The sequence below is a fragment of the Netta rufina genome (genome assembly GCF_964035555.1).
Source record: "Netta rufina genome assembly, chromosome: 3".
In the NCBI taxonomy this organism is placed as follows: Eukaryota; Metazoa; Chordata; class Aves; order Anseriformes; family Anatidae; genus Netta; species Netta rufina.
The window spans coordinates 7,857,968-7,871,342 of NC_140125.1; the positions used below are offsets into that span (position 1 = coordinate 7,857,968).

The following is a 13,375-nucleotide window of genomic DNA, read 5'->3' on the forward strand; positions in this document are numbered from 1 at the left end:
GCCTTCTAAACTTAATGGATATAATCACTGCTCCTACATCTTATGTGTTAACTTGATCCCATTACTCCTGCCAGTGATACTGGCCTCCATCCAGTTAATGTGTTTCTCAGTCCGGTTCCTTTGTCATTTCCTTCACACTCTTCCTTTTGCATGATACGCCCCGCCAAAGCCTTAGCTGCAGGCTTGCTCCCCTTCATATATTTCTAAAGACCTGCATCCACCACCATGCCTGTGAGGAATTTCTAATTGAGTAGACATGAGCAAATAAGAACATCTGCTTAAAATAACACTTACCTCAATTATAGAAACCCCTCAGTTGGAAGGCCTGCTGTGCTGACAGGCAGTCCCTGAAATCGCGTCATCGTTGCTGTTGTTCTCATCACCTCTTCACTTCTCCATGTCAGCTCCACGAGCACTGCGTCAGCTCTTAGAGGCAGAATAATTTTTATCACATCCTGGTACAGCACCTAGCGCCAACAGGGCTCCTGTTCCAAGCTAGATTTTTATAGTTTATGGTATAGCATAATATAAATGCCATTTGCCTGTGGAAGCTCTGGGCACTACATTACCAGGCTGGGAGGTACTTCATGGCAATTCAACACCCTTATGACAGCCTAAGGAAATTATGTTGATTTTGCTCCACTTGGTTCCTCATCTTTTTCTCAACTGCTTTCTTGGTTTACCCCAGGTAACTTCTACGGCCATGGCTGGCTGCCCTTCCTTACTCCTGAGTGCTGTCACCAGCTCCTGATGCTGGTGGAGCTTTGGGAGTGGCCAGGCTGGAAGCCCCGGGTGGTACAACTCGGCAGTTCACTAAAATTAAAGTCCAAGAGGGTGAGCTGTAGGACAAAACAGATGGGGAACCTGCTTCGGCTGTAAAACTCCGCACTTTGTTTGTCTTTGTGGGTGTTTATATTTTTTCTTGATGCAGACGTAAAGACTTCTCATACAAAGCCAGAGGGGAGAGAGAAAATTGAGACCAGGCACACAACGACAGCAAACAGAGGAACACCAGGGACAGGGTGTTACGTGGACAACACCACAGCAGCGGTTTTCAGTCAGTTGCTAGCTGTGAGAGGGCTGGCTGGTGTTTGGAGAGGGAATCCCACACTCTTGACCGCATGTGCACTTAGAGGAGGCTCAACGCAGGACGAGCAAGCTGAGCTGCCGCTCGCTTCAAATAAACCACAAGTAGTCCAACTGTAATTCGGAGACAAAAATTTTAAGGAAAAAAAAAAAAAAAAAAAAAAAAAAAAAAAAAGCAGCTGACCTCACAGCACGATTTAAGGCACTGCCAGGCCCTGAGGTTTTCACAGAAGAGCTAAAAGGGGCTCTCGCCCCTTTCTTTGAGGAGCGTTTCTGGACTCAAGGCAGCCGTCTCCTGCCCCTTTTGGGGTCGGTAAGCCTCATTTTCCCGTCAACCTGAGAGAACGGGGGAACCCTCCAGCCACCTCTGACACAATCCTTTCATCTCCCCAGCTCTGCGCTGAACTCTACAAAGGCCCGACCGGCGGCGGGGGGGGGGGGGGAATTTCTTCCCCAGCCTTAAAAACCCCGTAGTAAACACGGAGCGGGGGCCTGGCCAGACACAGCCGCGTGGGTGACACGGGGACAAAACACAACCCGGCGTCACTTGCCATGCGCTGCCCAAGGCCCTGGGCGTTGGAGGAGGAGGAGGAGGAGGAAGAAGAAGAAGAAGAAAAAGGGGGGGGAGCGTGGATCGGGCCGGCCCAAGCGGCGCTGGGGTTCCCCCTTCCCTGCCGCCCTCCTCCGCGCTGCGGGGGCTGCGGCGGGGCCGCCGGGCGGGGGGGCAGCAGGAGGAGGAGGAGGAGGAGGAGGAGGAGGAAAAAAGGGAAGGGAGGAGGAGCCGGGAGCCGCCGCTCCGAGGCGGGCGGGTTGCACACACTCGCACAAGCACAGTGTGCGGAGGAGGAGGAGGAAGGAGGAGGAGGAGGAGGAGGAGGAGGAGGAGGTCGGCGCCTCGGCGCGGCCGCGGCCACCCTGCGCAGCGCGGCTGAGGTAAAAGGCGGCGGCCGTTAGGGAGCGACCGTTGGGGGGGCGACCGTTAAGGGGTGGCCGTTGAGGTGGGTGGGGGGGGGGGGGTGACCGTTGGGGTGCCGGCAGCAGCACCGCGTCCTTCCCTCAGCAGCGGCTGTGCCTGCCCCGGGCCGTAACCTTGGGCTCCCCGCTCCGCCCGGGGCGGCTCCCCCGGTCCCCCCCGGTCCCCTGCGGGTCCCCTCGGGCTCGGTGCCCGGCCGCGGAGCCCGGCGTGTGGCCGTGGCGGTGTGCGCGGGGGGCGCTTCCCCTCCTCATCCTCGCTGCCAGCTGTGCAGTTCCTTGGAGCATCCGGATTGTGTCAGGGCTGGGCGGTTTGACAAATGTTTCTGTGGAGTTAAGTATAACTTTCTTGCGGTGGCTTCTTTTTTTTTTTTTCTTCTTCCTCCTTCTTGGAAGAAGGCTCACCTTTGAAGGTTTTTGTTTGTTTTCTTCCAGATGAAATGAAAGGTCTCTGGGGATACGAGTGCCTGGGTTGCCTCTGTGTGTGTGTGTGTGTGAAGTAGATGCAGGCTTTTGAAGCCGCTTGCTCTGTGGTAACTTCCAAAGCCAGGTGCAAAACAATGTTTCCCTTTTGCCACCGAGGCTGTGCACCCTGTTTGATGCGTGGCTTTGAAATATGTGCGGTCAGACACCTGTTACTTAATGCTGTTTATCCTTTCCAGCTACAGTTAGCCAGCCTCGCTCTTCTTTATTGAGTATCCGAAAATAAATGGCACGTATTCCTCTATGCTAGCATGTAGTAGAAACCCGGGAACCTAATGTGTTTGTGAGGTGTGTGATGCGTCTTTGTTAGGTAATGCTTTCTCGAAGGGGAATCATTTTGGAAAGTTATCAAATAATCTTTATCCGTGAGAGAATTTACATAACGTTAAAGTGCCAGTGGGGATGCATCCGTAAGAAAGACTGGCAGTCAGGGCTACCCGGAATCCAAGTCTTGCACGGCATAAATCTATATTCAAGTGTGAAACACTCTCGTAGTGCTTAAATAACGTTTGGGCTTCCAAGCTTCATGTGACGTTGTACTGTGGAATTCTCAAATCAATACATGGAGTTGACGTGGAGCGTGGAGAAAACGTCGCATTTCTGATTCTGCAAAAGGATGGAGCAGATTCTTTCATAACATGCTTGTGTTGGTGATTGTATTCTGTCATTTACTCGAGGAGTTGTAGCAAGCTGACAGGATTTTCTCTAACTTCTGAAAGCGTAACATTGACAGTATTTATGGGCTTTTTCCGGATGAAGGGCATCTAATATTGGTGTGTTCCACAAAATAATTATTGTTATGTAGAGCTGAGTGGTTTTGTATTACACAGAGACGATTCCTTAATGTGAGTTGGGAAGAGACTTATTCCTCTCTGCAACTGGTAACTTTGCAAAGTAATTAAAATAAATTACAGTTTTCAGGGATGAGAATTCCTTTCCCACCTATTAATACCACTCTAGCTTCAAATGTCAGTTTTGATTCATCTCTTGATGATAGCACTAAAAACCAGGTATTAATGTGAAAGTTAAACCTCTGGTGAGAATATAACTGCATGTAGCTGTCAAAATAAAATTTTAAGATCTGATTTGATTGCTGGATGTGGATACATACATGGTAGAGTAACAATGCCTATTATTTTATAGACATGCACCCACGCAGAGGAGCTTTGTTCTAAAACAGTTTTTTCTGTCATGAATTTATGCATAATGTACACTCTGCTTTTTCTTGCTGTGCAGGGAATAAAGAACCTTGAGAGGGAAGAGGTAAAGACCAAAAGGGGGGAAGAGAGATTTCATATGAATTTCCTTTACTGGCAGAGGAAATACCTTCTTGTTATGTGCCACCCAAAATCACTGGTTGTGTTCGGCTTTCCCATTTTTCTAAAATAATGGTGAGTTGTTTTGGCTTGGTGTATGCTGCTGACTTCTGTTGCAGACTTGGCCGTTTGTTCCAGTAATATCTGGCTGTGATGATGAACTTGGGGCTATGTTGTTAGTCTGTCAAATATTTATTACAGCTTTGTAGGAATTGATTATTTGTGCAACATTTGCATACACTGTGTTGAAAACTTCTAGGATTATAACTTCCATACTTTGTGAGTTTACTTACGTTGTCTTCTTGCTCATTTTTTAACTTGTCACTTTTAGTGGTCTACTTGTATTGTTTTGTGGTTTACTTTCCCTCGGTGGTTTTAACAGCTGAATTACTGTTCCTTCCTGTTCGTAACTTGCAGAAGAATGAAGTTTGAGACTGCTGTTTTCATATTTTCCTTAAAATTGAATTAATCCCTTTTCCAGTTGAAAGGCAGAAAAGGGACAGAGGAATGCTTATCAGAACTTTAAAAATGAGAACAAAAACTTAATCCAGGCATTTCACTTAAGAGTGACTAGTTATGAAAACTGATACCTCATTGATTTGTTGGAGAAGACTGGTTTCCTCTGTAGTTCTAATCATCTCTCCCATTAGACTCAGAATACTGTTGTAAATTAGTTTAGAAGTGAAATTTTCCAATTCATAAAATCTCTGGTTGGTTGTTGGTGGGAATCATTATGAAAGGTTGCATAAGCATTATTTGCAGGGTGGCTAATGAGTAGCCTGGGCTTAGTTCCATTCTCTAATAAATAGGTGCATTGTGCCGCTTCGAATATTGCAAACTCAATAGCTTGTCTTCGTTTACTGATTTTGCAAGATGTGTTATATGTACAGTTTGGGGAAAACTCTTTAATGTCATTAGGGGTTGTACATGATGGAGATATTTACGACACGGACTATTAACCCTTCAAATGTTTTTTGTTGGTGGTGTTTGTTTTGTTGTTTGATTATTTTTATTATTACACTGTTTAGGACATCTTATTTTTATGAAAGACTCATGTGTAGTACTTATCATAACAAAATGACTTAAGTGCATGCATCAAAGGCTTGGATGAATTTTATTCAGTGGGACTTTCTGGGAGCAGGCTTTGTGGTACTCTTGCTGCTGCACTAAAAGTATGTGTAGGCTTGACTTTGATGTGAGGTATTGGACTTGTATTTCCAAAGATCTGACCTCCAGTGGGTTTGAATATATGCAGTGCTGATATAAATACCAAAAATTTGTGCTTTGATGTTAAGGGGCCTGTTTTGCTTATGCTCTTACTCTGTGAACATTAAGCTGTAAAAAATCTATCTCACTGTTCCTTACCCATCTCTTTAAGGTAGAGGTTTCTGGAAATTTTCTAAATATGGATAAAGAGGTTTATGAAACTGTGGAAGACAACAGTTCCAGAATGGCTCAAAGTCTAATTAACAATGCCTAGCAATAACTTCTGGGTTCCAGAAGGATGTACTGATATATTTGAGTGCTTAGAACAGAGCTACAACTTGAGTAGGAGTATCAGTATGGCCCTTTCACAGCCAGGACTCTGTACTTTCAGGGCATTATGATTCTGGGCGGTTATGTGAGGTACAGAAATAGATGGAGCAGCACTGTTATGGCTTCAGATATTCCTCTCCAGCAGCCTTCTAGATGTTGAGCTGATCTTACACTTGTGAGGATGTTGCTGCTGGGATCTTGGAAGAAAACCAGTACTTGTTTCCTCCTTTTGAAGACCTATATCAGCCTTATGTAAGGTGGTGAGGTGCTGTGGTTTCTTTTGTCAGTTTGTCTATACAAGCCATTCTCCAGTGAGGCTGTTACTGCTGTTAATAGGATGGTGCAATATCTAGGTATCATCCACTCAGAGAAGAACTCATTAAATCTGCACCCAGGCAACAGCAAAAGGCTATCGATTTCTGGAGAAGGAAGGAATGAAACAAAACTCTCCTCTTCTACTGAAGAGCCCAGCCATCAGGCAGACTGTTACAAAGTCATACTTGCCTGTTTGCCATGTTACTAGGCTTTGATGAATGGTATTTGCCAGTGGTTGTAAAGCTTTGTTTTACCTTTGGAGTTCTAAGAAGCACCAGTCTGTCTTTTCTGTGCAAGGAAACCTGTTCCAGGCATCAGTGCAGGTGTCACTGAAAGGCTAGGCTGCCGTAACTTAGTGTATCTGCTCATGAAAAGGGATAACTACGAGGTCTCCAGCTAGGTAAAGCCACTTGTCTCTTTCACGGCTTAGGTTTCTGTGGCCACTTGGGCCCTTACTCTGACCTCTCTGTGGCTTCCTGCTCTCTTCCATTGCCAGCAACTTGTATTGATCCTATCCCACCAACTGCTAAGAGGTGGCTGTGGGACAATGGAGATCACACAGCCCGTGGCTACAGGGACGGAGAGGTTTTACTTGTCCTCCCATGTTGTGACCAACTCATTGAATGAGGAGCTGAATCCATAATCTGACTTTCTGCAATTGCTGTGTGCTCTCTGGAAGTTCTGCTCCATAACCAGAAAGTTTGATGTTGTATCTCTCCTCTTGCTTCTTGTTCAGAAACATGGTTTAAGTAGGTGATTGGCAGCTGTCATATATCTAAAGTTTTGGTCTTATTTTTCATTTCACATGGAAGCTATTATTTTACTACCACGATGATGAAACTCTATGCTTGGACAATTAAGGGCTTGTTTGTTTCTCAAATCAAGAGCTTGTTTCTTTAACCAGTAACAATAACTTGGAGCTCTAGGCAGCTGTGTTCCCAGCTCCTAGGTTTGGAAAAAGTTGGTTCTATTCAGTTGACTTTGGGGGTCTCAAATTCTGACTTGCTTTGTGAGATAACTTTGGATGACCACAAGAAGATCTATTAAGGTGTAGATTCAAGGTTAGGTTCAAGAGTAACTGTTCAGATTGAATGCGCTGCTTCTTTTAAGATGTTATACTGATGGATCATTCATTTCTTTGAAATGTTGTAATCAGGGCCTTTGCTTGCATTTTTATGCAATACAATATGAAAATATGAAGAGGAAAAATGTACAGATGGTTTTTATACAACTGATAGGTGGATTACATTTTATATCATGTCTATCATTATGCCGTTTGAGAAAGCTGGATATCCAACTATATCCACATTTGTGTGCATTTTGGTGAGGAGGAAGCTGATATGAAAATAGTATTGAAGAGCACATTATTCTTGAATTTGTAGATGGATTTCGTTTTCTAACAACATCTATATTGAATTTAGGCACACATGTTCCTGCAGACTGGAAGTGAGCAGTCAGGAGGTTAGTGACTAACAAAGGCAGCAAATAGAGTAAGGACTTAAAAGGTTAGTAAGAAACATCTCTTGGATTCCAGTGATCTGGTTTCCGTGATCCTGTGAACAATGTGATGTTGTGGAAAATAATAAGGAAGGTCTGTGAAATGTAAGCTGTGGTTTTGAACAAGATAGGTTGGATGAAAGAGCTTCTCATGTCAAAGTGGTAATTTTCCTCCTTGATCTTTTAGGCCTTCATTCCAAAACTAAGAGATTTTCTGTTCTCCTTTTTTTTTTTTTTTTTTTCTTTTTTTCTTTTTCTCCCCTTCTCCTCTATCACTCTTCTTTCCTGAGCTTGAAATTGCTGTCTCTCTCACATTTGTTTTTTGTTTTTCCTACCTGAGACAGTGGTGATGTTCATTATTCCTACTGCTGTGTGCACTAAACTTGCAGCATGATCTTTTGGACATTATTTTTTATCTAGTTTCCTTTTAGTTGAGGCTACGTTCTGGATCCAAGACGCTTGTCCTTATCACAACCTTTAGACATCTATATTGTTGCTGCAGATGCTAAAGGGAAACATAGGGAGGAAACGGAATTAACAGCTACAGTAAGAGCCTACTTGTTTTGCAATACTCAAATTAGGATGAAAGGCTTTTTTTAAGCAATGTTCAATATTAGTACCTTCATGCAAGTTGCTCTTTTACTTACACAGACACGATAAGGACACGTTACTCTAATTCATCCAGAGTTCCTCTCAAAAAAGTGAGTGGAAATAGAAGATAAATGAAATAATGGGGTGTATGAAGTGGAGTCATGGAATGGTTGCTCTGACTAGGCTGACATGATTTATTGAACCAAACAGAATTGGTATAATCACTTCTGTGAAGGACTGTGATCAGGGAAGGAACAGTGGTTTTGAAGAAGAAGGGGGAGGGGCTGAGGAACTTAAGGTAGGTTTGTTTGCAGAAATTATAATGGAGCTTATTTCTGTGAAAGGAGAGGTGGTGTGGCAGGTCTGCTGATCAAATGGACTATGTATTGTTCCTAAACCTTGACTGGAAGGCAGATGGGCTGTTGCATGATTTAATTTTTTTTTTCCCTCCAGATATAGCTTGTGAGGGTTGGTGCAGATTAATTGGGCTCTCTGCTGGGTGCAGAAAACTGTACTGCATGCCTGACATCAGCAAAGAATAGACCGAGTAATGATTTTTTTCTGGTCTTACAGTCTGTTGTTTGTGTACCACTTCTCTACAAAATATGCCTTCGAATAATTGTCATACGCTAAACAACAAGGCAAAATGGAATGTGATTGCAGGTATATCAGAGCAGCTTGCAAATGAGGTGCTGCAGTCTGGCATACGAGCTGTTAGTTGCAGCTAATGTGAGTATTTTGACATCGCGGCTCAGCTTGTAATTGTCACATTGGAAATCTCCTGCATCCGTGTATGCTGCAGGTGCAGGGGAGCTCTCGGAAATTCCCTCAGCCTGTCTGCTACCCCTCACATGATGCAGCTATCTGCTTTGATTGGTGAATTCCCATGCTGAAGCAGAAGGTGGGGGTATGGAGGAGACGGCAGAGCTGCAGCCTGGGAGAATAACTGAGGGCTCAAACAGGGCAGCCTGAGTAGGGAGGAGATTCAGCTGCTGCTTGCTTTCCTGGGGAGACGGTGGTGCCATATTCAGCCCTGCATAGCAGCTGTAGCTGTTTCTGCCTGCTTAAAAGCTAGGAGAGGTAGCCCTTGTGTCTGTCATGTTTCGCCTGTGGAGGGTCTGTTGTGCTTATAATGTCTTTCTGCCTCGGTTGAACCAATACAGCAATTGCTTCCAAACCCTTCACATCTGGCAATGTCTAGCAGTCTGGCTGTTGTTTTTGCTGATGTGCTGTTTTTCAGCTATGAAACGTACACAGGCTTTTTGTTGACCTGTCACTATAGCAGGTGGCACAGCACAGAAGTAACTTCTTAGTAAGCCTTTGCCCAGGTCAGAACAAAACGGGCAGCTTTTTAATTGTACAGGTTACTGCTTCCCTTCATTCTTGTATCGTTCATTTAGCACTGCTCACCTCAGGCAGTCCCTCATCTACTTGGCTGCATCCTAAAGCGTTATGCATGTGTGGCCCCATGTGCTTTTTTCATTTTTTTCCACCTCTGCCCTACCTCCTTCGCAGATTGAAAGTAGTGGAATGTGCACACACGCCTCGCCTGCCCAACAGGTGGTATACGATAGAATGGTCTCCTTTGAGATATCCTAATGAGAGCATAAGGTTAACTTGAAGTCATATAACAGTGGTTTGTTACTGTGTGCTGTTTCGTGTGTGTATCTTTAGACAAGAAAATGTCTTGCAGCTAAATTGGCCTTTGTGTCAGGTAATGGAAGAAGTATTTGTACTGCTTTTATGTGAGTTTTTGCCATCTCATCCCTTGTTGAATTAATGAAGACTGACACCTTGGAAGGAGCATATGGCATTTAACTGTCTCTGAGGCAAATCCAATTAAAAAGTTGATGTACTGCTGATGACCTTGGTAACCTGTACTGGTACTTTTGTGAACGGGTGTACAGATTGGGGTACTCACTCCTACGCACACAAACGTCTCTTTTTTGCAGATTTAGCTGTTAGTAAACATTTACTTTGGAAAAAAAAGACGGCTGATCACTCTAGTTCTCTTCAGTGAACTGGTAGTAAGGATGTATAGGCGCTTAGATGGACAGGAAAAAAAAAAACAAAACAGCTGTATCAGTCTTCTGCATTTTGTTTTTCTCTCTTAAGCTTTATGAACATTACTATGGAGTTGCTGTTCCTACTGTGTGTTTTCATTCAGTTGGTATGGAAGGTATAAATCTTAATTTCTGCTAGTCTGCTTGAGTTCCTTTACAAGACTTCTTATTAATGAAGTCTGCACTGCAAATTGTGGTTGATAGGGGAATCACAGCTCACTACTTAAACCTTTATCAGCTAGTCCAGGTTGTGTGTAAAACCTCAATCACCATTTATCTGCTGCATCTTCACTTTCAGTGCTGTAACTTTCCTTTCATTAAATTGCAGCCCCAGAAAAATTAACGTGTTGTTCTCAGCTATGGTAACAGATCACCAGTTTGCTTATTCAGTTAGTGTTTTTTTTTTCTTTTTTTTTTCTTTTTCTTTTTTTTTTTTTTTTAATGGTAGGGATATTGTACTTTCCAGATCTTGCTTAGATCCTTGTGTTAGTTTCTAACAACTTCCTACGATGAGCTAAAGGCCTTGTGTAATGCAAATGTAATCCTAAATGTGGGGAAATCGAAAGTATATCTTTGTAGCAATTCTTTGCTATACAAACACATTTATTTTGTAAACTTCTCTTGTATTTAAAAAACAACAAACATTTGAGATGAAAGCGATACTTACATGAGTAGCTGTGAGTTGGTGTAAAGTAGGGTAATTTAAAAACAAAAACAAAAAACAGTGAGCTTAGCTGCTGAGGACTTTATCATCTTTGTAGCACTTCAGTTTTCTAAACCGATTCAACCTGTCAATAAGTACACGCTCAATTTATATATCTTTGTTTTAGTTATGCTTCCTTAAATAGTGCCCCGTGATCTTCACAGTTCTCATCCTGGTTATGCTTCTATTTTATCCTTGATGAGACACTGCTCGCTTTAATTTACCATAACCACCTCCCCTCCCCACAGAACAATTGAGGCTGAATATTATGAAAACAAAGATATAATCCCAGCTCTCAGATGCTTGCTATGTTAAAAACATCTATTAAGTTGATCTGAAATTATGCGGAAAGAAATACAGGTAGTTCTTCAGGTAATTTTGAATCATCAAATGATTGATACAGTGAGTAGTTTTCCATGATTCAGGTGCTGAGCAATGTGGAGATTACTTTATGACTCTTGAAAACTGAAAAACAGATCTTGAAATTCACAGGTAGAAATGACAGCGAATTACATTGCTGTGTTAACTGTTACATTATACAGTTCTGAGAAGTTGGCTCCGTATCACTGTAATTTAGTATGAGAAGGTTTGCTGTGTATTTTCATTTAACTTTCTTCCATTTTTTTAATGGATTTTTCTACAAGACACAATCTTAATACAGCAAAATAATAATAATAAAAAAAAAAAACCTAGTCATGTAAAATTACATTTTTTTCATAACTTAGTTTAATTACTTCATTTTTTTCCATTCTCTTAATAAAGGCTGATATCTAAAAGAATAGTTCCTGACTTCTAGTGGCACTGAAGTACAATAAAGACCTTCATGACTAATTTGAAACTTTAACCATAACTTGGATCATGAAGGTGTTGGTTTCCACAGCTCTCAGATGAAAGGCAAAGCCTTTCTTCAAATTTTAGAGGTAGTAATTATCAGAGCAAGATGTCTTTTTTTTTTTTTTCTTTTAAGAGCTTTAAAACTTTATATCTAAAAGGTGGTACCTTATAAACCTACGATATTTGTCATGTAAGGTACATCTCTTCCTTAAAAATAATTGGTAATTTAAATGGTAATGGCTTTCTGGTAATATTGCTTAATTTCATAAGCCCTCAAAATTTCATGGAATCCCTCAGTAACTAAGAAACCAACTCATTTCAGTTTAAAACAAAACAAAACACAGGTGCTTCTCTATACATGAAATACAAATAAATTCCTGGCTGTCTTTTTCCCTTTTGTAGAAGTTGAAGGAAAGATGACACTGCATAGTTATTTTTAAAACACAGAAAAGAATTCTTATTTAAAAATGATTGGAAGTGGACAAATCTTTTTTCTTTCCAATCTCTTCAAAGTATCATAACCTCTCAGGTTTTTAGGAATTGAAGAATGTTTTCTTAAAGGCCTTGACAGGTCACATTTTGCTTAGCTGGATAGTCTGCAGTTCAGCTGGTAATTAGCATGCATGTTTCTTAATGACTGAAACAAAATTTTTAACCAAAGTTGTCTCTGTGTTCAGCAACGTCTGTTGACAAAGTGTGCGTGTTACAACCATGTAACTTAAGTCAATGTGAGCCTTGTATTCATTTCCAAATCACTTTGTACCTCAGCTAAGAAATCTCTCAGAATGCTGTTCAATTTATCTGTTCTCTTATTGCAATCCCTTCACAGTGAGGTTTCTGCATCTGCAGGTTTTATAGGCCAAACCTGTTTGTGTCTACTTACTTGTCTATTTTTCATTGTTAAAAGGGAAAATAATAATAGAGGAAAATTGCTGTATGAGGGGTACGTGACTGGAGATGTGATTTGTTCTGTTCTCAGCAAAGCTCATTCTGAGCAAAGCCCATGAGGTAAGGATTGGTGAGATGATCTTTGAAGAGCTGATAAGAAGCAGGGTATATAAATATTAACATTAATAGAGCAAGTGGCTCTGCAGACCATGTCTAGCTCAATGCTGCCAGCGTTGCACTGTCATTGGGACTGTGTTTTGGCCTGGCAAAAGTTAGAGAAAGTCACTTAATTTTTCCTCTCTGTTCAGCTTCCCATCTTTAGAAAGACTTTATTGGCACCTTGCAAGGTATTAGTGAAGCTTGGATGATGCTTGTCTGCTGACTGCTTTGATATGCTGTATCAGTGGTGCTATAGTATGTTATTTTTATGATTATTTTGTACTGGTCTACTTGCTGCCTCTAAAAAGCTATCAGTTGCTTAATTATACTTGGAAGCAAAGCCGAAGACAGAGTGGGAGTAAAAGAAAAGCCTATTCTATCCAGTAGATAAAGCATAAAAAGAGGCTCCTCATTTTTTCCTCTCTTGAAATTAGACCTGACAAAGAGAGAACCAAAATCTGAAAAGTGCGTAGTATATTGAATGATCAGAAATGATGATTATATTCCTGTACCTGTTGTAAAGAGCACCACCTTGACCAGCAGAGCCCTCCTGGCACTTATGTTGGGCTTTGACTCAGGTACTAGGAGGAGGCATGCCATCTGTGAGAAATAAAACTGAACTGAGCACAGCATGCTGCAGCAACCCAGCCCTTCGGAACTTGAGATATGATTACATCAGTTTGTATGTTTTGCAGGTGAAGTACTTCATTTGGCTTCAGAACTTAATTTGACAATTTCCTTGATATACATCCAAGGAAGGTCAAATTATTCCATCTAAAGTGAAATGTATATCCAAAAAGTTGGGTCAAGACAAACATGTTTTGAACTGTAGGACTGGGATGAAGGTTAGAGCTTATAAACTTTTGTGGCATAGGAAGGATAGGGCCCACCTTGAAGGCTGTTTCTTTGCTGTGTGGTAATTCTAGAGTCTT

The 13,375-nt window shown here is 42.0% G+C and overlaps 1 protein-coding gene across 1 annotated transcript in view; it reads left to right on the plus strand.

Annotated features, from left to right (window-relative positions):
• Positions 1-1,967: 1,967 nt before the first annotated feature.
• Positions 1,968-13,375, plus strand: part of PLCB4 (phospholipase C beta 4) — a 201,970-nt gene continuing 190,562 nt past the window's right edge. Inside the window, exon 1 of the mRNA XM_084285056.1 lies at positions 1,968-2,019. The gene's annotated coding sequence lies outside the window, so the exon portion shown is untranslated. The remainder of the gene's footprint in view (positions 2,020-13,375) is intronic.